Source organism: Clinocottus analis, unplaced genomic scaffold (genome assembly GCF_023055335.1).
Source record: "Clinocottus analis isolate CAN_PGR_092001 unplaced genomic scaffold, fCliAna1.0.p SCAF_21, whole genome shotgun sequence".
NCBI lineage: Eukaryota > Metazoa > Chordata > Actinopteri > Perciformes > Cottidae > Clinocottus > Clinocottus analis.
This window is the reverse complement of record NW_027175943.1, coordinates 9,328,462-9,356,026: the sequence shown is the minus strand read 5'-3', so window position 1 is coordinate 9,356,026 and position 27,565 is coordinate 9,328,462. Positions and strand designations below refer to the sequence as shown.

General features: G+C 44.2%; 1 protein-coding gene across 1 annotated transcript in view; it reads left to right on the top strand.

Moving 5' to 3' along the window:
- The window catches only part of pcxb (pyruvate carboxylase b), a 253,655-nt gene that overhangs the window by 87,336 nt on the left and 138,754 nt on the right, over nt 1-27,565 (top strand). The window lies entirely within an intron of this gene.

Sequence of the window (27,565 nt, the reverse complement as noted above, 5' to 3'; positions counted from 1 at the left end):
GCACCGGAATAAAACCGTCGTCTTCATCTTGACTCCACAGCTATAGGATTTTGGGCTGCAGCCCTACAGCGGCATCATTTGTTTCCCATCTCCATATTATCCCTATTAGCTCCCATTCACATTCTTGTCTCTACCTCTCCCGGCCTGCTCTGCCTGTGTAATGCACTCGCTTCGGGCTCACACAGGTTGCTGAGTGTCCATTCCTCATCACACAAATGCGTTTCCACTTTAGGCGTGCCAGAGAAACATCCGCACTCAAGTTTTTTGGCGTTTTCGCTGCTGAAAAATCCTAAGGGCACGAATAAGCTGAATGGATTTTATGACCCTTAGCCTCTAACCCTCCCTATACCCCCCGAAACGCTCCATATTATTCGAATATTTTTGCCCTGATTTCCTAAAAAGCTGTCCCCCACCCACACCCGCGGCACAGTAATGGGATGTTTAGGCTGGACGGTGTCCGGTGGCCTGATGTCTGGTCATGCTGAAGCCGTCCAGCTGTGCAGCGGAGCGTTATGGCCAATGTACAATAATAGCGCATCTGAGTGGTGACGTGGGAGTAATGTGGTCGACGCTGCCCGGGACGAAGCCTCTAAACCGGCAATGTCCCAACATTCAGCACACGATGGATTAGCGATACTTGGGCCCCAGAAATGTCACACTAAGCCTTGTGTTGTCATTTAACAATATATTTTCCACTTTTGCAAATCCAAAGACCAGAATTCATTGCAGCAGTTGTAGACAGTTTATTCGGCTGTTTGATGGTTGTTGGCATGTTTACAAGCTTCAAAATGCATCGGAATTTGTAAATAACTTAAGCAGATGTCGTTAAGCTATTAATTGATTCCACCAAGACGTTATTTAAGTGAAAATAAAGGGATTAAAGGACACTGATTGATTTGCATCAGTTAATTGTGCAAACAGGCAAACGTGTCTTCATCTCAGTCAAGATGGACAAAGACTGTAAAGGGCATAGACACATCTTTATTATTAAGACGCAACACGTGAGCAATTCTTATTGGATAACTAGTCGTACAAGGTTTTCAATTGTTCTAGTGGAGATCCAAAGGTGGGAGGCAGGAAAAACAGAGCACATATCTCTTAAAGTCAAGAACTTAAAGGTCACAGGGATAGAAATGCCAAAGGGACAGGTACCGCATCCATCACATGTAACATGACAAATTCATGCTCTTCGTTCAGGCCAAGGGGTTGAGATTGAATGAAATATGTCGTTGAAATTGATCGAGTTTTTTTAATCCTCCGAAAGTCAAATGAAGCTGCAGAGCCACGCAGCCGTGCGTAGTGTCGAGCAATGGCATCACCTATGCTTAGTGTGCAGATGTGCGTATCTGTAAAGCTCCTTTAGTTTGTCCAACACATACCAGACCATAGGGACATTTTAATGGTACATGCCGAGTTATTACACAGTGCACACAAAGTTATCTGTCCTCATCCAGCTGCAAGCGATAGGCCAGCAGGACACCCTTGGATACGTTTACAGACCTCACCTATTATACTATTACATCTCACAAAGAATTTGTTTGGATTTGTGAGGTTTAACTCACAGAATGGCTGCTCATGCATTTCAAGTGCGTCATTCATTGACTACAACTACATACTGAAAAGGTTTATAATTCTTTTAGGTAGCCAGCTCCAGGCTCCGTATGGTAGGGCAGGTGCCAAAACACAGCATGAATTCCAAAAATGTTTCACCCCAGAATATAAATATCCATTTTCGGGGCACGGCTCAGCTTCAAGCCCGACCTGCACTAACAAGGTGGGTCCGCATCAGCGACACCTCTCTCCCTCTCCCTGCGCCTCTCCCCATTCTGGCGTCTTTGAAACTGGCTCGGCATGGCGGCGAGGACCTCCGCCGTGGCATTATACTTCAATAAAATTTCCTTTGACCTTTCCTTTTCATAGTAAAGCTAAGTCTCAAGACACCCGAGTTGGCTCAGTACCATGTAAGCCTAAAGCTAAAGTGAGGTCCGCTGGATGTCTCAGTGGTGGGCTGTGACAGACGCTGTCTGGTGTTAGCCGGGTTGGACGGTGGTGATGCATGGGACTGTGGAGAAAGGGATTTTCTTTTTCCTTTCACAAAGCGAAGACAAATCTCCAACCAGCGTCCATATCAGTAGAAAGTGAGGTTCCCCTAGCACGGGCTGCACTTTCTATTTGAACCCGGATGTTTGAAAGGCTTTTAGTTTCACTTTTTTACCAAAAGAAAGAACCCACGCTACGCTTTAAAGAATAAATTCAGAAAAGGCTGCAGTGCTCCCTGTGTCTTATTCCACATCTAAATGGAGTGCAGACGGGGGTGACTCAGCGTTAATACAACTCAACGAGAGAAAGAGAGAGCGCGAGCATGATGGCCTGTGTGCAGAGGTTTTGTTAAATACATTTTTAATAGACGTTTGACTAGATGGGGAGACTGAATGTAATTAATGTGTCGTTGAGACACCTTGGCAAGGCTCTCTGAGAGTCCCTCATAAATCTACATGCTACATAGAGAGACAGAAAGCAGTAAGGGTCAGCTGGTAAAGGGGGAGGGAGAGAGAGAGAGAGAGAGGGAGAGAGAGGGACAGGGAGAGAGGGAGAGGGGGAGAGAGAGAGGGAGGGGGAGAGATAGAGAGAGAGAGGCTAAGAGACGGGGAGAGAGAGAGAGAGAGAGAGAGAGAGAGAGAGAGAGAGAGAGAGAGAGAGAGAGAGAGAGAGAGAGAGAGAGAGAGAGAGAGAGAGAGAGAGAGAGAGAGAGAGAGAGAGAGAGAGAGAGGCTAAGAGACGGGGAGAGAGAGGCTGAGAGACGGGGAGAGAGAGGCTGAGAGACGGGGAGAGAGAGGCTGAGAGAGAGAGAGGCTGGGAGAGAGAGAGAGAGAGAGAGAGAGAGAGAGAGGCTAAGAGACGGGGAGAGAGAGAGAGAGAGAGAGAGAGAGAGGCTAAGAGACGGAGAGAGAGAGAGAGGCTAAGAGACGGAGAGAGAGAGAGGCTAAGAGACGGAGAGAGAGAGAGAGAGAGAGGCTAAGAGACGGAGAGAGAGAGAGAGAGAGAGAGAGAGAGAGAGGCTAAGAGACGGAGAGAGAGAGAGAGGCTAAGAGACGGGGAGAGAGAGAGAGGCTAAGAGACGGGGAGAGAGAGAGAGGCTAAGAGACGGGGAGAGAGAGAGGGAGAGAGAGAGAGGCTAAGAGACGGGGAGAGAGAGAGGGAGAGAGAGGCTAAGAGACGGGGAGAGAGAGAGAGACAGAGAGAGAGAGAGGCTAAGAGACGGAGAGAGAGAGAGAGAGAGAGAGAGAGAGAGAGAGAGAGAGAGAGAGAGAGAGGCTAAGAGACGTAGAGGACAGCTTTCCTCTTCTCCCTTTCTCTCCCCGGTGTGGCCATCTGTATAGAGTGCGATTAATCATCCCGTTTCCCCAGACATGGCGAGCCGATGCTGCGACACTCAAAGTGTGTGTGTGTGTGTGTGTGTGTGAATATCGCACTCGCGCTTGTGTGGCTTTGTTTGGGTGTGAGTCTGAATTCTCCAGCCAAGTATTTGTTTGCGTGTGCACGTCAGTGTTACTTCTACAGCTCTGTGTGTGTGTGTGTCTGTGTCTGTGTGCATGCGCATTGGCATTCATGACACATTCTATTTGTTTACCGTTGTGCCGCCTACGGTTACGTCCAGTCCCCGTGGCAACCAGGCGACGTTGATGGTGTTAATTAGCGACATGTGTCCCAAACGGTCTGCTTAACTGGAGAGTGGTGAGAGAGGCACATTGGGGTGGTGTCGGGGTGTAGTTGAGAAGAAGAGAGGGATGGCGGTAAGGAGAGACAACTTTATCTCTTCAAAAGTGTGTATGTGCAGCTAATTTACACAAGCAGGAACTGTAATGGAGCCCCCTTCACATTTTGTATCACCATTAATGTTGAATGTATCTGCAACCATTCACCGTCTGTGTGTTTCATCCGTGTTCTGTTGTTGTGAAGGCAGCCCACTTGTAAAGGCACTTGGTAAAGGTTCGGGGAAGGCATTTGAAAAGTCAACTCCAACTTCAAGAATGAGGTGGAACTCGGTGGCTTCTTCGATATTTGCCAAACACTCCAATCTCCCGTGCTTTGTGCTCTTCAACTGACCTTTTCCCTGTGACTTTTGTGCAGCACAAGAATGTCACACTTTCTGAATTGGAGGGGGGGAAAGAAAATGTTTCCAGTGTGGCGTTTACTTTTCGTCCTCAACGTGTCTAGCAAAACAAATTAGTACATAAAGATATTTGGTAGGAGACAGGGTTGAAAGAGAAAGTAGTGAAGTGGGAAGGGGGAAATAGAGTTAGAGGATTAATTCAATAATAATAATTCAAATGGTTGGTTATTTTTTTTATATAATGGGATTTGAAGGCAGAGAGAGGAGGGATTAAGCTACTGATGGTTCACGATGAGGAACGGGGGGATGGGATGGGAGGACAAAAGAGAGGAGAGTGAGAAGGGCAGGAGAGAGTTGGAGGGAGAATTATGGACACTGAAGGGTAGACTCCCTGGTAAATAGGGGAAAATGGCCGTTTTACCCAACTGATGATGGTAAAATTGCTTGTTTTGACCAACCACCATTCTACCGCTAAAGGCATTCCGATTACAATGATGAAAAGACGATAAAAGCGTCAAATCCTCACGGGGACCAATGCCGCTCTTCATCACTTGGTCACATTCCTCTTTCAGGGATTACTTTAGTTCCTCACTTGCTATTTTCTCTTATTGTCAAAGACGAGGAGAAGAGCACGGCAGCAGATTGGAAGAGAGAACACAGTTGAAGGACAAGTAAACATCAATCTTCCATTTCAGGTTTTGAAGCTTAATTCATGCCCTCGTAGCTGCCAGTCACTGCTTCTTGTACAAGCGTAACCATTGCTTTGTGCAGTTATGATTGAGTAATATACTACCCTGCCTTACTAGACAGTTGGAGGTCGATATGAGACAAGGAAGACGGTGATTCTGGATGTAACATACGAGACACATCAAGATGAGATAAAGAATGCCGTCCAGAAACGAGCACCGCCACTGCTGCACTCACATTATTACTGCTAAAGATACACGTTTACCACTTGCAAACTGTGGACAAGAAAGTAAAAAATGACCAAAGCAGCGGGATTTCCCTCTCCTGTTGATCATCTGGTAATTAAAGGAGAAGTCTCACGATGTCAGTCAAACTTTTTGTATTAACTGAGAAGCAGGCAATACCTGAGAGTGATGGGGAAAGAGCTGAATCTAGAGAAAACGCTCTGTGATGGGACTTAAAGGAAGGACGCGAGAAGGGGAGGTAGAGGAGTGTCTGGCAGGAAGTAAAAATGAAGATGACGATGATTAAAACCAGGAATCAAGAGAAGCAGACAGGTAAGGAACAGACTTGAGCAAAAGGAAAAACATTTTTTTTTATCTAGTTGTGTGTAACAAAGCGCTTGTGAAGAAGGAAGGAGGAAGTAAGAGGGAGGGAAGAAAGGCAGAAAAGCCATAGAAGGCTGAGGAGATATTTTAGGGGTGAGTAGAGAATAGAAACACAAAGAGGAGGGGGGGGGGGGGGGGTGAAAAGTTTGTCCAAATGTCACAAAGACACCGTCGGGAGCAGGGAAAGAAAGAAGAAGGGGGATGAAACGAGGGATAGAGAAGTGGCAGAGGAGGAAGGAAACTCGCAAGGGCCGTAAAAAGCTTCCCAGCAAAGAAATAGATCAGGCCGCTGGAGTTGAGATACTGGCAGAGAAAGAAAGCACCGACGAGGACGGAACGACTCCCATCACCTCCGCTGTGAGCAGAGCACTGGTGCTGGACTGGGATGAGGAAAGAAATAGTGAAATGAGGATGGAGGACGCATAAAATGAGGGCAAGTGAGTGATCTTGGAGAGGTTGGCAGCAATGGTACCCAGAGTGATGGAGGAGGCCTGAGAATTAGGAAAGATATTGGGCTTTCTGGACAAATTATGGTGCTTCAGCTTCTCCTCTTGAGCCGGTTGATTATGAGCTTTTCCTCAAATGATAGTCTTCAGGACGAGTAAGCCTTTTGGTAAAGGATGACCCTCAATACAAATGTAACTGTTGATGTTGCGTTGGCTTAAGCGGAGAGCAGCAAAGCACCGCAGAGCGAGGGCCAGTGTCCCAGACGGGTGGAGAGGGATGATGGGGGAATGGACGGAGGAGGAATTGCTTGGCAGTTGGATTGCAGCCGTAGAGATGCTAATAAGTTTGCAAACACGCGTGTCAGGGCCGAGGCCCCCGCCTTCACCCACTGGCAGAGAGAGAGAGAGAGAGGGAGGGAGGGAGGGAGGGAGGGAGGGAGGGAGGGAGGGAGAGGGAGAGGGAGGGAAAGGGGGAAGAGGGGGCATGGCGCTAAACGACGACAATCCGGGGTTTTTGGGAGGGACTGGAAGCCAAAGTGAATGTTTGTCACAATGTCAGGTTAATGCATGACGTGTCAACACGCAGCCATTTCCTCAGCCTGGTATGAGAAACACGCCAAATGTATCATCCTCGCCTGCTGGCGATGCAGTCGGTGGTTGAGGAGAGGGAGAAGGGATATGGGATAAGGAGCCTGTTTATGCCGGTGCCCCACATAATAGTACTAATATGTTTTAATCAGTCTGGGCCCCCGGGGGCCGGCGAATACATTTACTCAGTTTGGGTTCCAATGTAACAGGAATGCTAATATATTTTAAAGATCCTGAGCCTTGGGGTGTGGAGACGGGATTGACTCGGTTTGGGTCCTAACTTACCATATATTTAAAAGGAGACACCAGAAGTTGAAATGTCCGTGGGAGGGGTTGGGTTTAGTTTGACAAGACTAGAATAACTTGTGTTGCAATATGCACTATAAAATAGGGCTGAACAGATCGTGTGAAAAAGGGACTGAACATGCAATTAACTGACTCGAGTGTGACTATTTTAATCAGTGCGCGGGTAGCAATACAATCTGTTGCGTAACCACCTTCACCAGAAGCACCACAACTTCACATTTTCTCCAGTCTTAGTGTTTAATTGAGGTTTGTTTTTTATTACTCAGGGTCAACCATCAGTCCTGTTTTTTTAATCACACAGCCTCGGTAATAAACACTATATATCATTATTTTTCTCATATCTAAATAATGCTGTGTGCACTGAGGTTTGTAGGATTGCAGTCTTGTGGATAGTATTTGTAAGATCACTGCATCAGGTGGAATCACATCTTAAGGCGCAATAGGAGTATTGGAGCACAGTTAGACAGTGGCACATCATTACAGTACAAAGCAGCTCATTGAAATGCTGCTAGATGTAAACCATAAGTTATTGATGAGAATTCGTAATAATTTAATTAACCGTAAATCATCTCCTCTCGCGTTCCAGTCGGATCCACATCAGAGTTTTCATAAGAGATGCACAAAAGGAGCTTTCTCCCATCTATTCAGTGGCGAAATGGCAGCCATAACTTCCGCCGCTGTCAATACCACAATCTTATTGGACTGACTCGTTCAGCATTTTTGGAGTCGAATCAATTTAATAGAATTTCGGTCTCGAAACTTGGCATTAGAACCCCCCCGGCGGTGCGTTCCGCTCTCTCCATCGAGCTTGCAGCTCGCCGCCGTGGTCTGTCGGTAAGTCGGCCCTGATTTAGGTTTGTCCTCATCTGAAGCTGTCGCAGACTAAATTGACTTGATGCAAGTCCTGATAAGATAAGCGTGCGAGTATATTTGTGCAGCAGCAGTGTGTTTTATGAGCCCGACCCCCTGGGAGAGAGTCAACATCCACTCAGTGCGGGCACCCAACTAAGAGCTGCAGCATGTTTTAAAGAGGCTGGCTCTCGCTGCGTTTATCTTTGTACCCACGTAACATGGGTATTAGGTTTTAATGAGTCGGGGCTCCGGGGCGAGAGACACTCTATTTACATTGTTTTGCCAGTCAGCTGATGTAAAACATGCTTTTAAAAATAAAAGTGCTGGCAGGAGCCGCAAAAAACCCCATTAGATTTCGAATTTTAAAGCTACACAACAAACAGGATAGTCTCAGGCAGAAGATGGAGTGAGGGACACGGAAGATGGGAAGGATGAATAATGGATAGCATACAGGGAGGGAGAGGTAATGAGTACGACTGTGCTGGAAGGGTTTTAAATCCACTCATGGTTTTACCACATGTGGCAGTGACCGTCTCATTGGTTGAGGTAAAGAAACGTGAGGGAGTCGTGGATGGGAGAACAGACGGGACAGAGTCCGGAGGAAGTTAAGAGGAGATAATGGCCTCGGTGCTCATCGCGTGGCACATTGAAATTCTACACAGGAAGTAAAAGAAGATGTCAGAAAGGCAAAGATAATGAGGACTCATGTGTCTGGAGGAATTGGAGTTTTTAAATGCATATACCAACAAATGCCCGCATCAGCTGGCGCTCTGCAGTCAAATGATGGTGGCAAGCCTTTTCTTGAATTTTCCAATTTTCTCAGTTTGCTGGAAACCTCGTCCGAAAATGTACAATCAGGAACCGCTTTTCGACTTGAAAATGAATATTATTACCCTCATCCGTCTCATCTACTGGCTCAGCATAGATATATATATATATGTGTATGTATGTATGTATGTGAAAAACGGACCATTTTTGTCAGTGAGCAGAAAACATCCCTTGGCTTAAAGACTCGGTAACACTGGGCTGCGGGGGCAGGACAGAGATCAGACCTCTGTCCGTCCAGAGAAAAGCTCATTTTTGATGCGAGAGTGAGGTCGGCCTTTGATGTGCTCGGTGCTCGGCAGCAACCTGCGCCTGTCTGGATGTACCTGAAGGCAGTGAAACACACAGTACAGACTTCTCCCCTGCCCCCCTACTGCTGACCACCACGGCGTATAATCAGCCCTGAAACTGCATTCCTCTTGCAAGAATACTTACCCAAACTGTTCCCGGTCACGAAAGGTTTTGTTTATTGATTGTTGTATATAATTCAACCACTGAGAAGTTTAAAATAATACCCAACCAGCCACTCTTTGGTGCACCATTGTTTCTTTTTTGAAGGTCATAAACAAAAGCAAGGAAGCTACTTCTAAATCAAGATACAGCTTCCTTTGTTCATGCACACATGAAATAAACATACACCTGTAATGTACATCACGCAATCTTCACATGACTATCACAGCGGGGGAAGGAAAGGAAAACACTGAGATGAAAAAAGGGGGCGATGGATCAGGGATGAAGACTGTAATGTGTTCTCCCACATGTGCCCGCTTTCACCCCCGGACGGATCTGCTCGTGGTTTTGATTAGAGAGCGAAATGAGTACGGGCGGGACAAGAAGGAAGAAGGCAGAGATGGCGAGGCAATGATACATTACTGCAGTGGTAGATCAAGGCTTTGGCATGATGATCAAAGTGCTTTTGTCCTTGTTAGAAAATAGAGAGACGTGCACACTCGCTCACGCACAAGGACCTCGCTGCAGACGCGCACACGCACACACACACACACACACACGCATCCAGACCTTTACGTTCACACTAACGCACTTATCCATCACATCGTCCATATCCAGTTTCCTATTATCCCTGCACAGGCTAATTCATTAGTTTCACTGATAAAAAAAAGTAGCTCATTAATTTAACCCTCTTTGTAGTGTGTGTGTTCGAGCTGAGGGACCCAGACGGAATGGTCATGAGCAAAAATTTGACGGATGGAAAATTAATTTTGCAGCGTGCATATTTAGGAATATATTGCTGTGCCTTTTGTGTATGAACGCATGTGTAATGCCATCCATTTTCAAATGGATATGCTGCTTTTGCATCTTTTTAAAAGAGGTCAGACATGGGAGGAGGAGAGGTTTGCGATGGATGAAGAGGAGATAGAAAATCATCATTTTGGAATGGAGCAGAGAGGATGTATGGAAGGGGGTTCAGGAGTAGTATGTTAACGCTCCGAGCAAAATGCAAGGCGAGAGGGTTGAGGCCCGAGCTAAAAAGGATGAATATGTTGGAGAAGTTGGAGGTGAAACTGAGGCAAGATGACAAAAACCGACTGGAACTCCCCAACAGGTGGTGGATGAGAGACAAAGGGAGGGGAAGGAGTTAGATGAGAGAGGATTAAGAGGGATGAAGAGGCACCTGAGGACACGGTGGAAGTGTCGAGGCGAAAGGCAGATTAAGAGACATTTAAAAGTGGAGACAGGTGAACAAGAGACTGAGGAACAGGAATACTTTACAAAACGCCTAAACGGCAAGATTAACGCTGCTTTTGTCAGTGTAATTATAGTATATCTATACCATGGCCAGTCGAGAAAAGTGAGAATGTCTTTCAATATATTCTGATGATTCATCAGGGCATGTGAGTGTTTTTAACAGTAGTCTGAACTGACATAGGATGGGAAATGTATAGTTTCAAGGTTCTAATGCAAGAGTAACATTGTTATTAATACAACAGAAAAATGTGCTGAAGCTGCAAAACCAGCCCTCCTTTTGTTAATGATGAATTATATTTCCATCCATTTTTATTCAACTTTCTACGATATTTTATTATGTTTTGCAACTGTGATCGTTTGGTTTAATAAAAGGTTTTTAAAGGGGTTTGAAATTTAAATGGAGTATGGAATGTGCTTTGCAGGGCTAAACATTGTTTGCTTGACAGCTTTTTGCCTTTCTTTTATTGTGACTGTTGGGTCTGAAAGAAAATGTTTCCTTTGAATCCTAATTGAGTGTGCAGTTTAGTTGCGTGTCATCATAACTTTGTAAGACATTGCATTGCTAGTAAACACATGCAGAATTTCATGTCTTTGTGTCAGCTGTCACCTGCTGCTTTGCCTGCCGGTTCCTTTACATTCTCCTTGACATGCTATGGAGTGGAACCCAAAAGTGGGCTTGAATGTAGTCTTGTTAAACATAGATCTAAAGGCTTACATTTTGGCTGAAAGCCCAAGATAATTCTTGGTAGAGGAAGTGTAGAAGCAGTTTCCTGCCACTGAACTTTGCTCTCTCTCTTGCTTTTCCCACACACTCCATCCCACTAGGGGCTCTGATTTAATGAAGGGGATGGCACGCAGTTACATGGATCGTACAAACATTTGCACCCAAACCTGCACCAATCCCATCCATGATTGAACCCCTTCTTTCTTCTAGCTGCTTTCCCTTTCTTGAAGTCCTATTACTTGACAGTTGCTTGTCATGTATCAGTTTGTACTCTCCTTTTGATGTCTCTTCCTCTACACATGCGTTTGCATTTCTCCCTTAGCTTAATCTTTTTGTTTTTTTCCGCAGCTCCCATGTCACCCGACGCTCTTGGGCTACATCCACACTAGTACATTTCTGTTTCGAAATAGGTTTTTAAAATGAAAACAATCTTCCTCCATACCGGCGTTTCAGCATTGTTTTCCAAATGATTTCTGTCCACTCGAACCCGCCACTATCACGTGACTATACGTGGGGCACCCGCATGCCCGGTGTATGGGAAGTAGATTGATTGATTGCAGTTTCAGAAAGCTAACCGCGCCGCTCGCTAACCGCGCCGCTCGCTGGTTACCGCTCCATTATCATTGTTGAAACGAATCCCCTGCCTATCATTTCCAAACTTATGCTGTTCGGCTTGTCCGCACTACGAGGGAACCGCGAAGTTTCCAAACTTGTCCAGCCTCGGGAGAGTTTTTTAACTCTTGTTTTCGGTGCCCTAAAACTCCAGATTAGTGTAAACGTAACAAAATATATGCTTTTCGTAACTGTGCGGATGTAGCCGTAGTCTCTCTTGCCTTCACCCCATCGCTTGTCAGCGTCTGCTGCTTTGGCTCCCGCTATTTGTGTTTGACTGGGCTACAACACATTACGCCTCTGTGTTCTTTGTCAATTCCCCCCGCGCCTCCCCTCAACTTGGTTCTGTTTCTCTGTCTGTCATGTATTTTTTAATGCCTTTGAGACGGGCAAATCTTTGCTAGTTGAGCTTGGCTTGACAATAAAACAGTTGAACTCTGTGTGTGTGTGTGTAGGGGGAGGGGGAAGGAGGGGAGCGGAGGAGAGAAGGTGAGAGATGAGGGGATGAATATAGGTTCAGTTGTGAAGCGGGAGGAAAAGCCTTCGCTTGGGATGAGGGGTATTTGGAAAAGGGGAACGAGATCAAAGATAAGGAGGGAATGAAAAATATGATAATGATAAGGGGAAAGCGGGACACATAAAGGACACACAAAAGTCAGGGAGTAAAGCCAACAGTAGACGACAATCCAGATTTAAATTGGCTCGTTCTCACAGGCATTATGATGAGTTTGCACCCGGAGATCTGCCAGCATTTTACAAGCGCATGTGGTAACTGTAGCTTTTAACTGAAGTTCATCATCAGAAGTACCCATACTTTATTGGGAGGATAATGTCAAGATATTGGCCTGACTCATAACTTCTTCATACGGTGACGCGTCAAAATTACACAAGCAAGAAAGCTTGAGGTCGGGACCTGAACACGGCACCTGTTTAGGTAGTTTAGAGGAGAGAAGTAACTTGTATTGAGATTAGCTTGTACAATACAAAGCGCTCCACTGTTATGTTCGCTAATCGTGGGCTTTAAATATGGCTACATAGGATTTACATAATGATAATGATGGTGGAATTGCAATCAGCATAAAGGCAGCAAATGAAGTAGGTAGGAAGGGAAAGCTGGCAGGGACGCGGAGGGAGGATAAATATGGTGCAGCGAAGGAAGGGAAGCGAGACGAGGAGGGAGGGAGCAGTGGAGGTGTAGTGACCTACTTAGCGAGAAAACGGATGCTGTGTTTCATATGTACTCTATACAGAGAGGGAGAGAGAGGAGGAGGAAAAGTTGCATGGTGAGTGATGGCAGCGAGCGGAGGGAGGAAGGATGCAAAGAGAGGGAGAGAAAGGATTGTCAGTCGGCCATATTGTGTTGTGGGGGTGCTATGAGGGCCCTATGTCCACATGGACACCTACACAATGCTGCCATTTTCTCTGTTCTGCTGCTGTCATTTTGGTCCCCCACACCCCCTCATTGTGTCACACTGGTGTTACTTCTGCCTGCTTGAGCTAACAACAACACAAGTGTGGTCCCACAGGCCAGAACTGGCAGGTGTAGAATACATTTTACTGACCACATGTCATCTCAGCCCTTGTGTGTGTGTTTACAGTCGTGTGTGTGTGTGTGTGTGTGTGTGTGAGAGAGAGAGAAAGAGAGTATGAGACACAGAATGAAGTTCCCCCAGTTGTCTCATTTAAATGATCATGATTAAATGATTAATGTGCAGTGTGTTCACATGGTTGAGAATGCACCAGCAGCCTCTGACCTTCAACCCTACTTGATTGTGTTGATTGCGTCTTCTGATAGTGTCCCCCATATCTGCAAATAGGTCTTGACCTCTGGGTCACGCTGCTGCAGGACTATTTGTTCACAATACAAGTGCCTTATTCTAATCACACTTTGTGTCAAGAGAAACTGACAAGCTTCCTGGGTCACTAGTTTTTATTTAAAGGGAAACACCCTCTAAATTTTGAATTTCTATATGTTCTTTTTATGGCCTAAGGAAGTTAAAAATGTGCCTACATGCGCTACTGTCTCTCAAAGGCAAAGTCTGGAGCCGCTCCTTAAAATGAGACTGATTTTGTGGATCCACAGATTGTTTGTTTATATTTGTATCCCTAGCTTTATTCTCATTAAGGCTGCCCTTTGAACGTTGAGTCAAACCATCAGTAGGTGACCCCTCAGGCACTCACACCTTGCCTGTGAGGGCCAACGTTAGGGAGAGGTCCCATGAAGGGATTCTCCCACCATAAAAATCCTTTCTGGTTTATTATGAAATCGTGGCAGGCCACATTTGACTGTTAATATTGTTCCAAATCCTCATCAGCCAGATACTCTTTTATGAAAAAAAGAGGAACGAATTGTCCAATATTTTGATTGAGCGGTCAAATCCGACCCTTTGACATGTGCTGTATAACATCATTACCCAATGTATTGTCTATGGATCTCTTCTACACTTTATACTCGATGATATTGCAAATTATTTTAGCACTTACATTTTGGTTCTCGAGGAGATTTTTTTTAATTTTTAAAATTCATTTATGAATTAAAAGTATACGTAAATTATAGAAAATCCAATTCCAGCAACATCCATCAAGCAAGTGGTACACAATGCAGTTGTATAACTAAATAATGTGCAGTCCTTGTAACCATCTTTTTCTTAATAGTTTTCAGTTGTAAAATTTTTTTTTTTATGGTAATTAAATGCTAAAATATAATATGAGCTTTTTAATGGTGTTATGAAAGCTGGCTGTTGGGGTCGAACCATTAAGCATTGTGAGTTACAATTAGGAAGAGGTGGTTTAAATTGTTTTTTTATTTCATCTATTGACCTTCAGCCCTGCACTGTTATCGTTATTTATTCCGTACCAAGAGCAACATGCCATTAATTTTAATAAACTTATTCAGTTCACAACAACTTGGACAGTTTCATATTCAAATTAAAATACCTTAAATAATTGCATTCTGTTTCCTTGATATAATATGATATATATTCTTAAATCCACAAGGGTTGTTGTAGGTGATTTATAGGAAGAGCGTCTGGGGGATGGAATCATTCTGTATCTTAAACATTCATGACACAAACACTCTAAATGGCTTCACACATGCTGGGTGTGGGTGTGTGAGTGTGTGTGTGTGTTGGTAATTAACCCAGCACCACAACAGCTCCATTCATCCTCAAAAGTTTTTTTTTTTTTTACCGCAATCACATGTAAATATTTGATGTGATATTGTATATCGCGTCTTTAAATAAGCAATTTGGCAGCTGGATCCACATGTTGCAATATTCAAGACATGGCTGTAACAGGTAGTTCCAAGAGCAGAGAGGAAATGATCATTTTAAAAAAAGAAGCTTGGTGGAATTAAAGAGGGAGCACTTCTGGGGCAAGGCGAGGAATAGCGGTAGCCTCGAGAAATGTTTTGCGTCACAGTGAGGATGATAGGGAGCGACTTGGCAGCGCTGATGGAAGTTAGAAGATGGTTTGAACTTTCGGGTGAGCCAGGAGGGAGGGCGAGGGGAGACGAAGGGAGACAGAGCGGTGGCAAAGGTATTCGCCAGAGGGGAAGAAATGCCAGGTGCAGAAGGAAAAAGACAATTTATTAAAAATAAATAAATAAAATGCATTGCTTTAATATCGCACAAGGCACACTGCTGGAAATGACTGCCTCAGACATGTGACATGGAGGACAGCAGGTTATGTCACACACACACACAGAATAATTTTGGGGATAGCGTGCAACCAGATGTATGACAGATGTTTGACAGTTACATTTGTTTCTCATAATCGAGCAAATCTGAGGATCTCCAGCCATGCAAGATCTTCTGTGAAAGTAGAATTGGGCTGTGTGGCCATTTTACCTGAATTATGCACACAATGACAATGCTTAGATATGCAGGTATGAAGCAAATTATTGGGGAAATTAACATTTTCATCCGGTAATGGAGCTAGATAATAAGCAAGGGCGATTACCAAAATGATTTTAATTAATCTTGTGGAGAACACTTGCGTGTGTCTCTCCTAAATTGTGTGGGAATCTATTGAGTGGATGGCAAAACCACAAATGTCTCATGGAAAGGTGAGAAGAAAAAGTCAGGGATTTACATTGGAATTCATCCTCTGGGGACCACGAATATCTGAAACAGATTGCATCGCAAAAAGCTGATTTAGCACGACACTCTGCCGTAACAGCTGTGAGTATGTACTGCAATAAAGTTTTGTTTGACTTACGTTCATAATTTAAAAATTGTAAAGTTCATACAGATGTAAAAAAATAAAACATAACAGAGGAGCATGTTACGAAGGTCACATCACATCACAGAACTTGTAAGGTGTTTTTGTTTTCAGCTCTACAAGGACACTCATTAAGCTTTCTATATTTAAAGGTTGAGACAGCAGCTAAAATTCAGCAGTGTCCCCGAAGTGAGGAAGCTTTGAGACCTTTCCTGGATGGAGCGCTGTCATGTTTGAGGTTATGCTCTCACGACCGTACTCGGGCTCTGTTTAGACGCTCGAGCCGTCACCGGTTGTCCTTCTGAACAGACATCTGGAACAGGAGCGTGCTTTCAAACAGTCTGGATGTCTGAGTGGGATTTGTTTGCGCCCGCCCATCCATATCTGGACATTTTGTACATTCAAAGCATGTGTAGATGCATCTCATCTTGAATCCGCTGGTATGTTGCACGACTGGAGGTCCATTCGATATTCGGACAGCTTGCAGCGTCGGTGTGTGTGCGTGTCCACTCGGCCCGCCTCCGAAGCCCCAAACAGCTTGTACTGCGGTCACAGACATCTGGTTTCTACCGACTCTAATGGTCGCACTGATGTTTGATACTCTGAGAGATAACGGTGACTGTGTGCTGCATGACAGGCGCATGGTGGGGATTCTGCGCATGCGTCTCTGCTTCATGTGCAAGACAAAACATGGAGATCTTAGATTCCCCTTTTTTTTTTTTTTTTGCAGCTGGGTACTTACTGATGCGTTTTTATCCCCATCTTTTCTTAATTAGGAACACGTGGGAGGGGAGACGAGTGAGAGGAGATATGTAAGAGGGAAATTCGAAGGGAATGTGTAATGAGAGGAATGGCAGAAAATGGGGAAGGCAATGATCGAAGGAAAAGAGATGTTTCAAGCGATGGCAGGTGAAGAGCGGTGAGAGGTTAGGAAAGGAGAGGAGACGTGAAAAGGGAACGGGAGTGGAAATGAAAGGAGGCGGAGGGAACGAGTTGAAACGAGAGGATAAGCAAGGGGAGTAGGAACGGAGAGGAAAATTAGAGAGTGTTCAGAGGAGTGGAGGCAAGGCAGAATGAACGATAATTGATAGAAAAAGTCAGAGCGCGAGAAAAGGGAGAAAATGAAAAAGAGGGAGAAACTGGAGAGCAACGGAGATCCTCTATCACTCATTAGGGTCATTATACCTCCGTCGAGAGCACACACACACTTGCACACACACACTTGCACACACACACTTGCACACACACACTTACACACACTGAGGATTGAAAAGAGAAGCCAATTTAGTCTGCTATCAAAAAATGAGCCTTTTGATTAAAGCCGAGGAGGCACTGAAAAGAGGTGTGTGTGTGTGTGTGTGTGTGTGTGTGTGTGTGTGTGTGTGTGTGTGTGTGTGTGTGTGTGTGTGTGTGTGTGTGTGTGTGTGTGTGTGTGTGTGTGTGTTACCCCCTGTAGAGTGTCAAAGTAGTCGGTACTTAGTCATGAATATGGTTTTGTTATAAAGGACACACACATGCAAACATGTTTAGAGCCTCGGCCTGTAATTGCACTGCTGGTGGTCTAAGTTGCCAAAAAAAGATAATGATGAAAGAAATACAGAGGCGAGAAGGAAATATAAACACTCAGTCAGAACAAGGCAGGCAGGCAGGCAGGAAGGAAATAGTTTTATATGAAGGTAGAATCAGAGGATAAATAAAGCCAGAGGGACAGAGCAGGAGGAAAAGGCAGAGTGAGGTAGATAATAGTTTTGTGAGATGAGAAAAAATAGTATTTGAGCCTGTACAGGGACAGGAAATGAAGGTGAAATTGAAAGGATAGCAGGGAAATAGAAATGGAAGAAGCCAATGGTTGTGGAGTGGTTGTATTTTGTATCCAGGTACTCGAGCGGCGGTTGTGGACCGTCGGGCAAGCTTTGGACAAACACGCCGAGAATGAGGAGTCAGCAGAACCTGAGAGGGGCTGAAAGCAGTGGGCGACATTGCTCTAGTGCTGCAGTCCGGAAATTGGCCATGTGCATCCTCATATTCGAGAAAGAGAGAGAGAGAGAGAGAGAGAGAGTGTGCTTCATATATAGACGACATGGTTGGTTTTCTTTTCCATTATAAAACCTAAGACAAAGGAATTTGACGTCAAACTAATTCAGCTAAAAAGGCTATAAAATCACACCAAAATTGAGTCCTTTCATACTCCACTAATATAAAATATCTCCAGATAATGAAATTGGATTGGTCATGGCTCCCTTGTTTCTAGCTTTGGGAGCGACTTGGGACTCGGGGTTGGGGAGCTGGGGAATGACTTTTAATTAAAGCGAAACCAATAAGCCAGGCCCGGCTGTCAGCGTATTGGTCACCAGTGAGGGGGGCTGAAGATATTGTTCATCGGGCCGGCGCGGCCGTTAATTCACAGGGGAGGTCTTCGTGACGCCTGAAAACAACCCACCACAGGCATCGGTTCCCCAGTTGATGTGATCGGGGTTCAATATAAAAGCAGATCGATGTGAGACCTGCACAGATTCTATAGAGTGAACTTTTGGTGTTGTGAGAAGTCCAGCAGGAAGGGACAGATGATCAACATGAACAAGCACGGGCATATGCAGACCGTATACGTAGACTTTGCACACATTTCTAGCATTCCCCCGACTTTACCGGTTGATGGTCGACATGCTCTCTCATCTATTGGTTAGATTTAAAGTCTCATGGGTTGAGCCAAGCCAAGGAATATGCGTGTCTGAATTACTGCCATCCCACCGGTTAATCTCAGTCTCAATGGCTGCAAAATGAGTCCTCATTCCAGCTCCTTTCACACAAGCTACCAGCGTCAAATACACACAGACCTTTTTAATTATTTTTTTTTTTTTTGTCCGGGGTGCTGAGTCCAAAAAGTAGGCAAAATTAGTTTGAGTCAAACGCAGCGCTGTAGACTCGCCCCCTTTCCAGTCAAGAATGCTCACGGCGAGCACTAAACTGCTGCGAAAGCAATCAGTGATTTTGAAAACGTCGCGTTCAGCGCTGTGCGATTGTTTCTCTCGAGCTGCGTTGCAGTTGTATAACATTCCGGGTAATTGCAATATCCAGCAGAAGAAAGCCGGCCCCATAGAAACCACAGGGTTGTGTAACGTGCCGTTTCCTCGGCGGCGGCGTTGTACATTGACGCGTTTTAGGCTTTGTTAAACATCAAGCTTCTCTTTTCACATGCGTTCAGGATGTAGTTAATATCTTACTGGTTTCTCAAAGCGCTTTTGTGAATGTTTTGAGTGAGAATCAAAAGAGTCTGAAACACCATCCTGTGCTGCAAACAAACACTTCTTCTTCACACTGTCACAGATTTCCTCGACAAATCAGGTTGTTTTTACTTTCCCACCCCGTTGGAAGCTGCGGGGATATATTTTTCCAGACAATAAATTGCGATTTGTCATAATGGCCACATGATATTCAGTTGTAACATAAATATTTGAAACATCAGTCGAGATGAAATGAAATATCGCTGGCTCTGGGGGCCTGCGACAGCATTCCCGTTTAATTCGGCACGTTGCAGTTACATGCAGACAAAACATTCTCGTCAACCGAGACAGCAAGACAGCCGGTTTGGAAGGACATAAAGTGATTCAATTCTGGAGATGGGCAGATTTTTCAGGGGCTGCCCATGAACTGCCACCAAATTCCTTGGGAGTCAACCCACTTACGCATTTAGCCGCGGAAGGAAAAAGTAGGAAAATGCTTCTGAGACACTGAAAGCCGGTGACCCAAGTTAGAAAGTTTTGCGACTGTTTCTGTGTCAAACGGGTAGAAATGTGACCAAAAAAAAAGGGGATTTTATATCCCTTGGTCTCGGTGCTTTCCAAGACCAACGGCGGAGCATTCCCACGATGTCGACTCTCAAGCAGGAGTTTTCTTCCAGGCGTCAGGTTTTGTTCTCCAAAAACAATTACCGGCAAACAAAGTTTATCCTCCTCCAGTCCTCACGTCCGTCCTCGCCGTCTCGCTCGCCTGCCCTCACCTCTCCCTGCCTCGACTTCAAACATTAACATGGCACTTATATTCTCTTCTCCCCTCATCTCCGTGTGTTCTTCTGTCTCTTTCCCTTTATCGCTCTCCTTACCTCCTCGTGTCTCCGCCGCTCTGCCGGCTCCTCTGCCTCCCTAATTGGTGCACTATCAGTCGGAGCTCCGATATTACTGTCACTTTCTGTCTCGGCGCTTCACGCGGGCAGAGCGTTCTGTCTCGCTCCTTCCTCTCCATACATTAGCATCGAGTGCATGCGCGCGTTGTCTTTGAGCGTCGTGCAAAAACAACACCTGGCAACAAAAAAAGAGGGAGGATTAAAAGCATGCAGCAAGCGGGACTGAGGGTCGGGGTGAGAAAGAGGTTAGGGATGAGGCTCGGTGTTGGAGTCTGTAATGTGGACATGCGGCGCAAAGGGGATAGGAGAAATGAACTCGGTGGCAAATGGCTCGGAGTCTTTGAGAGTTTTCACTGTTATTACAAAAAGCAAACTAACTGTGAAATCTGGTCTTGGGTCCACTTAAGGTGCCGGAGGATTAGGGCCATTAACACGTTACGGCTCCTTTTTATGGGTTTGGAAAGTCAGAAAACATCTCGTTCAGTGGTGTGCTGGAAACCACCTAAGACTCATATTCAAGGTTTTTTTTACTTCCCCGTTCCTCCAAGTTGTTTTATTTAATGGAAAAGCAAGCAGCGCTGCGGTGAAATATTTAAAAGCACATTTTATACCCGCAGCATACGGCCGAGTTCGGCGAGACAGCGAGTCATTTATCATCCAAACATTCACTGATTGGTCTAGTACCAACCTGCCAGGGCTGAATCAATTTTCAATTGGACGCTTCCAAACTTAAATCTCGCAGTTAAAGCGGCAGTTCTGACCCTTTTCAGATAAATTAGAACGAACCGTGTCTCTCATCACGGGAGCTAATACGATCTGTGACGTGGAGACATTCTGGCTTCAGAGTCCTGAACGAACTCAAAGCAATGTCGGTCGACCGAAGAGAGAATCAAGATGCCTAACAGAGTCCAGGAGTTGTTTTTCCAGTCGATGCCTTTGAACAACAACGCAATGCAGTCACCTTAAAGCTGCGCGGATCAATAGTTACATAATGACTGGATGGAAAGAGGTCTCTCACAGTGGTGGAATTACCATCTGACTCCATCGTCCAGCAGAATGCTAATGTCTAAATGGCTAAATATGTTGCTAAGTTGTTAGCCGTTACAACCGTACATGTCCAGTGAGGCTGTAATCCAACACATAAATGTGCCGACATTCTTGTACACGGTACGCAACCTTACCTGTGATCTGGTTTTGTGGTCGGTGAACTTGACAGGAAGTCGGGAGCTATGATTGAAGTCGCTTCAGGTGTTGAGCCCTTTGGATAAATGCAGTGAAATGCTCCTCTTTTGACTAAAGGTAGCCATTTATCTTGTAATTCTCAATGACGAGTGTGATATCTATCTCCGTGATGAATAGCAAGGCATTGTGACCAATGCAAACACACTTTCTGTTTCCTTTTCATTTTATTTTCAAATCTTCTTTTGCCTTATAAGGCCTTGTATCAGTATTGTCAGTTGGAACCATATAACTCCACCTTTCATGCTGTTGGCATTTTTATTCTTGTTTCAGTTTTCCGCTTCTGAAAGCCACCCAGAAGCCATGTTGATGTTTGTGAAAATACATTGTCATCATTGGGGAAACTACAAACTACAAAACTACATTTGTTAATTATTTATTGCGATTTATGTATATTTCCGAGCTGAGCAGGAGAGGTTTTCTAATATGCCCACCGCTCTTTCATACAACGTCAGAGGAATACACCACTGACCTTCTGAGTGGTACAGTTCTAAAAAATGTAACAAGGTTTTTAGACAGCGTGATGGTGACTGATAAATAAAAAGCAGGAACACAGGAGAGAGAGAGAGGTTGGAAAGCAGCAGCAGCAGCAGCAGCAGCAGCAGCAGCGTGCAGGACATTAGTGCGGCAAATCAATGCATAGCTTCTGTCAGCGAGACCAATTCTGTGCCTCTTAAATTATTAGTACATGTGGCTGTCCAGAGAGCGTTAGAGAAAAGGAGCTAAGACGTAGAAAGACAATGACACGGAGTGGAAGAAGAAAGCAAGGTTTTTTTTTACACAAGACAGCGCCCTGGGCTGAGTGAAGCTGACACCTTGACTTTAATTATTAACATGGTATTTGGCTTTTCATTCAATTCTTCATGTACAGTTCCTCTCACTCTCTCCATTCACATATATATCTCTACTCTAGCTATCTCTCTGGCGACCGGATCTTAGTGCACTGCTCTGTTGAGAGATGAAGGCACTTTCTCCTCTCCGTAGGGTTGGTGTTGTGGTATATCTATATGCCCCAAGGCCAAAATTAGTCTGCTTAATAATATTCAGAAAGGCACGTGCACAGAAGCGGAGCATAAATGTGCGTTGTCCCTCATTAGCACATGGTTGAGAAGAGTAAATATGGTTATGCTTCCACACATACTTCATGAGCCAAAAAAGCATTTAGTTTATTGCATTTTAAATGTTGCATATTCATTCACACGGCACATCAGGTGAGATTCAGCTTCACTACATCCCCCGAGGCCGCGCAGGAGACGCACTGAAAGAGCGCCGTTTCGCAGGGATAAAAAATACAAATATTCAACCTGACGAATTCGATTCCAACCTCCATCTGAGTGGTTCCAATAACCGAGGCTGTGCTGGTTCTGCGGGCTTCCAGTTCCAACACGGATCCCATTTATACATGTTTGTGCAGTAAAGTGTAGCCGCTAACATCTGTCTTGCTGCATGTTTGATTAGTCTCCTGACACGAGCAGGGCCGGCTTGTTTACAGTCTGGAATTCAATGAGGGATAATATTGGCCCATATTTAAGGCAACATGTTGTGTTTGTGTGTGTGCGTAGCTACTGTACGCATGCTAAAATATGTATATTCATGCAAATGTATTCACTATATGGTTGTTTGTTCATCCTCATCCAGTTTACGAAGACTCGGTCAGTGTCAGAGTTCGCTTGTGATGCAACGGATGACTCTCTGAAGAGCAATGTAATCTAATCAAGTCATTTAAAGGCAACAGCACGATATATAACACATTCCACTGCATGTCTTCTGTTGTTTTCTCACATTCTCTGATTTAATGTCGATGCGATCATCTGATCCAAGATCACTGATTTGTTTTCTAATCGCTACTTAAACTGAGCGATTACCAACAAAAACACTCCATATACCACAACGTGCCTCATTGACTACCCATTAATTAAAGAGGGGATTCATTAAATCTTACCATTTGGGCTTTTTTTTTGCTTTTTAAAATGTTTGGTACATATCAAACTCCTCTGATGTGCGGCTTGCAGCAATTTTATCGAGAACACTCGATGGCAACGGCCCTCGTCGCGACCATCTGGCCTCCGCAGGACCGCGGCCCGGTTACAAACCCTCTGTCGTTCATTTTATGTGGTCACAAAAGCGGATGAGTGGCCGTGCAACGATCAACCACGATTCTGACACGCTTGCTTGCAAACGCCTTTTATTGTGTGTTTTTCTTCTTCTTTTTCTTTTTTTTAAATTTTTTTTTTACTGTTTGGCTGTTAGTGTATTGCATTTAATCACAACTGACAGCGTATGAAGCACAATCACCCTGTTGGGCTTTGAAGAAACAATCTCAAGAACACCAATCAAATTTGTTTAAATTCATTTTGGCCAAAACAGATTGGCATCCAATCAGTCGACACATCCCCAGTTGGCACGGGGCTCCCAGATGTGAAACTGAAACACTGTCTGCTGCCTCTGAAGATTTAAACAACTTTACGGCTGCTTCACTGGGAACAGAAGTGCCTTTGAGCGACTCGCTGATCCTCCATCTTCCCCTTTTATCGCTGCAAGTTGTTCTGGATAAAAGTGTTAGCCAAATGCCTAAACTGTGGGATTATTGCCGCGATTCTCAGTCAACGTGTGTGGATGTAAAGCCTGAGTGAGTCGAAGCTATAAGAGCAGCATCGGTCTCAATGTGAGCAATACTTTATCGTATATTTCCACCCTTGGGGTTCTAGCGGTTTGATATGAAACACAACAATGTGCAAAGAAACCCTGGGCAGCCGCCAGACAGCCACTCTGTCACTTTAACACAGCGGTCAATGCTAACGGTCTTGTGTGTACAGTATGCTTGGCCTGCGGTGTTAACTGGAGACAGAGAGCAATTGTAAAAAATGGTTTGTTCACAGAAAGGCACAATTTAATGAATAGATGAGACCTCAATATTACTGTGGTAACACAATTCCCTAATATGACACAAAAGCAATGTGAGACGTCTGTGTCACGGGTTCAAGTTTACAAAACAGAAAAATCCAGAAAGGATCTTTTATTTATTTTTATTTAGAGCCTGCGTTTTATAAAATGCACATGTCAGCGTTGAAGTTACACGTTTGTGAATCTCAAATCATCTTTTTTGGGTAAGAGCCACGGTAATTGCACAGACACTATTTGATTCTCTGGAAGGGGTGTGGGAAATGTCCCCCTGGAGAGATTGGGATTGCGTTGAAGAATGCTACAATTCTGTTTGGAACAATTATGCCCACCTAAACTGGAGGAGTCAACATGAAATGGAAAAGGATTCTTTTGTGTTGGCACAGCTGTCTGAAGCTCATTAAATAACAGGGTTACGTCAGTGGTTCTCGAAGCTTTTCTATCACGCCCCACTTTGGAGGAAGACATATGTCCATGACCCAACAAAATTGTAACAAAATGAGTTTTTATTGAAACAACTTTTTGTGACTTCACCGTCTGTTATTTTATTTATTCTATTATTTAAAAAAAACAAAAAACAATCAGTTTCAAGTGAACCGGATTGCTCCATCAGAAAAAAAATGAAGAAAATGTGCAATCACTTTGTTAGAATAATGCAAATAAAGTAAAAAATAACTAATATTTGGCAAAATCAATATATTATTGTGGCTGCAATGAACCTGTTTTGGACTAAATATCTTTTCAAGATAATAACAATAATGTGCAACGTGTGCAAAACAAAACAAAATGAGTGCAGACATGTGTGATCCAACAAGTTGTATCAGTATTAGTGACTGCAATGAGCCTGCTTTCCTCTATTCATGCTTAAGGTTGAGCTTACATCTGTACTCTGTTTTGAGAGATCTAACATGTTTTAAGTTTGTGTACTTTGTACTTTTGTACTATGTAAAGTTCTCATGTAGCTCAATCTTTAGTTTCAAGTCTTCTTCAAAAATTGCCTCAAAATCGGTCCAATTTTGAGACAAACGGACCATGAAGTGGAGTAAGAGCATGCTCATTGATTTTAGAAGACATGCCCACACACATGAAGCCATATCCATTAAAGGTCGAGACTGTGGAATGTGTCAACTCCAACTATCCACCCCAAATTGAACTTTGAAGCAAACTGTGAAGCCGTGTATAAGAAGGGGCTCCAGCGGTTGTTTTGTTTAAGGAACCTGTCCTACTTGCACAATAACAAAATAATGATGACCTTATTTTATCGTGCTTTTATTGAATCAATTTTTATCTTTTTCCCTGGGGTCGTGGTTTGGAAACCTGTCTTTCTTTAAAGAGCAGCAACTCTCTGCATCAGATTGTAAAATAGTCCAGCAGGCTGATTGGTGAGACAGACCAGAGTCCCTGAACACCAGAAAGCTGGGATGCCTAGCTGGCACAATTTTAAAGGGTGACACCCACCTTTTGCACAGGGAGTTTCAGCTTCTCCCATCCAGACGGAGGTGTGTTGAACCACGGTGCAGAACAAAGCGCTAGAAAACCAGCTTTGTTCCAGCAGCCGTTACACAGGTGAACAAATTATAATTATAACGGCACTGATCTGGAGCTCTGAGTGCTTATCATGTTTGTCTGGTTGTCTGTGTTTGTAGCAATGTATGTCAAGATGTAAGCATTGTTTTTCTATTGTTTTTACTCCTGCAAACCAAGTCTACCCTCAGGTACCAATAAAGTAACCAAACCAAACATGTATGGTCCAATTTTGAGACAAACAGACCATAAAGTAGAGTAAGTACGCTTTGGGGCATGGCTTCCTTTTGGATTGACAGATGTTCTTACTGATGTCCTATTCAGTGTCACTTCTGGTTCCAAAAAAAAACAAATCAGATTGCGCTGGCCAATTGTACACAGTCCACGTCCCATCCCTCGCTCTCTCTCCTCCACATTCCTACTCTGGTGGAAAAAAAGGTGAAAGTCCCCCCAAAAAAAAGTGTCTTAAAAAGAAAGTGCCGGTGTGGAACATTGAAATCTATTTCAGCATCACATGAAGTCCCGATGACCGGCCTCAAGCCTTTAAAATCAAAGGGGAGTGCACTGCGTTATGAAAATCACAACCTGGAAATTGGGGCTGTGAACCTTGAAACGGCATATTGCACAGGTGTAGAGGCAGCGTGCGTGGGCAGTCCTACTCGTCGCAATTTCCCCTGCCTCAGCATCGCATTCATTTACAGCTCCATAAAGACGAGCTCTTTCAACTCGGCCTCCATTTTATGTTAAAAAAGATCAAAACTCCTGCCTGGTGAAGGACAGTTCTATGAATATTTTAAATATTAAATCCAAATTGAAAACTAGTTTTTACGTCCACGCAGAGCAGTGATCGAGCATTCGGCTTCATGTTCAGGTGTACGGGTGTATAAAGGATTACAGCAATCTGATGCTTGGCTATTTTGTTTAGGTGTTGAATGTATGGTAATACATTTCATATAAGTGTGTGTTCATTTAGCTTCAGCTTGAATATAAGGTGCTTCCACAATGACGTGGTTGTCAGTGGTTCATTCACTTTGGCTGCTATTCAGTCACACAGTTGTCATCATACGATACTGCTGGAGCACATTTCCTTTACATGCTTTATGGAGGGTGTCATGCAGTACTTTGATCATTCCGAGCCATTGGCGATGAACAAAATTGCATTAAAAAAAACAACCCCACAAACAAAGATAAAATGATGAGTTGTAAAAGAAAAACCGGACTGTAATAATAATAATGGTTGGCAGCTCAGCTTATCGACATTCTCTGAAAATATCACTCGCATCTCGTCAGTGTGGCACAACAATGTTACAGTTTTAGTTTCTACTCGTCTCTCTCTTCCAGCCCTCGAGGGACTCCATATGTTGTGGTGTTGGACAGTCCATTCCTCCCTCTCTGTGCTCTCGTGCCAGGCGGTTTGGAAGCGTCCATCCTTTCTGTTTCGAACTCCTCTCATGCTCGTCCTCTCCGCCTTTCTTATTTTGCTCCTCTCTCATCTATCTGCCATCTCCTTCCAAGTGTGCGTTGACTTCCGCTTACGTTGCAGTCTCCCAACAGAAATGTTTGACATCCACATTTCCATCCACAAGCGAGCCATGAAAAACCCATTCTGTGACTGGTGTTGAGATATTCGAATTAGTAGGGAATGAAAATCCTGCTCAGAAATATAGAACTGACAGTTGCAGAGAAAAGCATTTAACTCTGCATCTCCAGCGTTTCAGACAGATGCAAATTTCTTTCATGCTGTTTTTAGCTCTTTCTGTGGAGGGTGATGGGAAAAGACTGGGAAACGTGTCACACAGCTGTGAAGCAATGGGTGCATGTACTGGTCAGTTGATCTTAAACCCTCCGGTCTGCTCAGGCAGTGGGTTGCAATTACTTTTACAATTATTGCAACCTCGGGAGTGTGAATATAAATACCTTTTTAAAAATGACTGAGAAGGAGCGGTAGCACACTACTTTAAACAAATATTAGTATTTCTTCCACAGAGTATCTGAAAAAGGAGATCACTGGACCATGTAGGATGAGCCTATAACAGCCAAAATGAAAATCTCAAATTGACAAGTTTATTTCTGGTGCAGAACCCACCTGAA